Source organism: Scylla paramamosain, chromosome 41 (genome assembly GCF_035594125.1).
Source record: "Scylla paramamosain isolate STU-SP2022 chromosome 41, ASM3559412v1, whole genome shotgun sequence".
Lineage (NCBI taxonomy): Eukaryota > Metazoa > Arthropoda > Malacostraca > Decapoda > Portunidae > Scylla > Scylla paramamosain.
Window position 1 is genome coordinate 13,584,467 of NC_087191.1, and position 2,500 is coordinate 13,586,966.

Genomic DNA, 2,500 nt, shown 5'->3' on the forward strand with positions numbered 1-2,500 from the left:
CGGAGTGGAGTGGACTCTCTCTCTCTCTCTCTCTCTCTCTCTCTCTCTCTGAAAAAGTGGACACATTTAGTTCCGTCTCTCAGTCTCAGTCACTTGTCTCTCTCCTTGACTGACTGACTGACTGACTGACTGAACAGAGACTTACTTGACTGCTGCAACCCCTAGGACGTGACTGACTGGACGTGACTGACAAGATTGGCTGACTGGACTGACTCATGACGTGTGGTGTGGTGGAGTGTGGTGTGGTGTGAGTGTGGTGTGGTGTGTTATGAAGTGATGCTGTGAACGGTGTTGTGGTGATTGACAGACGGACAGACAGACAGATAAACAGACAGACAGACAATAAAGACGGAATGAGAGAAATGGACAAATAGATGAACGAGTAGAGAGAGGGAGAGAGAGAGAGAGAGAGAGAGAGAGAGAGAGAGAGAGAGAGAGAGAGAGAGAGAGAGAGAGAGAAACCCCGTCCTTGAAATAAACTAATAATCTGATGTGTAATATAAACAAACACATTTAAACTCACTGTATTATTCATTCATTCATCTCCTCCCTCTCCCTCCCTCCCCCCCTCCTTCCCTCCCTCCCTCCCTCCATTCTCTCACGTGCGGGAGGAAAGAGAGAGAACGTAGAGGAATGACTGCAGTGAAGTGTGTGTGTGTGTGTGTGTGTGTGTGTGTGTGTGTGTGTGTGTGTGTGTGTGTGTGTGTGTGTGTGTACTATACTCCCATACAGTGTCTTCTATCTAACAGTGACTTAAGCACTCTCTCTCTCTTCGCCCCACCACGATATTGTTACAGTGACTCAACAGTGCAGCCTTCTGACGCAAGAGTATCCTATACGAGTATGTACATTACCGGACAGTGCCAAAGTATATATGACAGTGCCAGGATTATATACAGTGCCTGTGACTGACTGACTGACACGAGAAATAGAGAAAATGCATCTTGTCACTGTTACATAGACAAGTTAACCGCACCACAAGAGGAGACAAGACCTGACGAGAGATTCAAACCTTTGCCAGTATCCTGCAACACTCTGCTCCCCCACCTCACTATTTTCCAAGGCCACAGAGATGATTAGCCGGGTTCTCAAGCCTGTTTATCCTGTCAGTAATGTTGAAGTCTTGTTAATCTGTCACTAGAAACGTTAAAACACCCTTAAAAACCAGTGCAACTTCAACTAAACCCCTTTGAAATGTAAAACACCCTTAAAAATCCGTGTCACTTCAATTAGAGCCTTTTGAACCGTAGAAGCACCCTTGAAAACCAGTGCAACTTCAACTAAACCCCTTTCAAATGTAAAACACCCTTAAAAATCCGTGTCACTTCAATTAGAGCCTTTTGAACCGTAGAAACACCCTTGAAAACCAGTGCAACTTCAACTACAGCCTTTGGAAAGTAGTGGAGGTCCGGCTCAGTGTTTCATATTGCGGTCCATAGAGAGAGAGGAGACTGCATGCTTTTTTCTCCTGTTCCTACTCCTGCGTTACCTTCCCCGACCGCCACCACGTTCCCTGTAGGGCTGAACACACGGCCGACAACCCCACAGGACCGACAATAGACGGGTCGGTGGGATTATCGTCCGTTTGGAAGGTCTGAGAGGCGCCAGTGCGTGAGGTGAATGCGTGAGAAGAATGATTCGAGGCTTGACGCAAAGAAAGGTGTGAATTTTGGAGTAGAAAACGAGAGAAATTGATGAAAAGAGACTGGATGATGAGAGAGAAGAATTTAGCCATTGGAAAGTGTAAAAGTGTAAGAAAATGGAACTGGAGGAGGAGAAGAGGTATTTAGAAAAGACTTCGAGACTTGGAGAGAAAGAACGATGTAAATTTTGAGATGGAAAAAGGAGATTGGTGGAAGAAAAGAGACTTGTGGGTGGAAAGGAGATTGATGCATGAAAGATAATTGGCAAAAAAGAAGTCTGTAATTTGGCCAGAAAGAAAGCAGCAAATTTAGACGAAAAAAAGAAAGAATATGAAAGTGAAAAATATGACGAGGAAGGTAAGAAAAGACAGATAAATTAAAAAAAAAATGTCTGAAGGTTGGACGGAAAGGAAAGTATAAATTTAGACAAGAGAAAAATGCAAGAGTGTAAAAATTTTGATGTGTAAAAGGTATTAATTCGGGCAGGAGGCGGCCCGCTTGTGTGTGTGTGTGTGTGTGTGTGTGTGTGTGTGTGTGTGTGTTTGGGGGGACGGGGGTATTTTGCGGTCGACACTTGAAAACTCCACATCCCACGCGAAGAAATAACAAGAGAAATTAAGAGAAAAATATTGAGTGAACGATGGCTAGCTTACAATGGCTGAAATTTGGACTGAAAGGAAAAAAAAATAAATAAATAGAAAAAAAAAATGTTATGAGTGTAAGATTTGCCAAGGAAATTAAGAAGAGACTGAATGATGGAAGACATTTGGCCAAGGATGACTTTGAGGGTTGAAGAGAAAGCAGAGGGTGTGAATTCAAACGAGGAAAAGTGTAGAAGTGTAAGATCTGGCAGGAAA

The 2,500-nt window shown here is 43.6% G+C and overlaps 1 long non-coding RNA gene across 2 annotated transcripts in view; it reads left to right on the forward strand.

The window, feature by feature from the left end:
- The window catches only part of LOC135093097 (uncharacterized), a 30,852-nt gene that overhangs the window by 5,603 nt on the left and 22,749 nt on the right, over positions 1–2,500 (forward strand). The window contains exon 1 of one of the 2 annotated variants that reach the window (XR_010263191.1): positions 1–2,000. This exon is cut by the window's left edge and continues 129 nt beyond it. The exons of the other annotated variant lie outside the window; for it this stretch is intronic. This is a non-coding gene — a long non-coding RNA (uncharacterized LOC135093097). The remainder of the gene's footprint in view (positions 2,001–2,500) is intronic. 2 annotated transcript variants of the gene reach the window in all.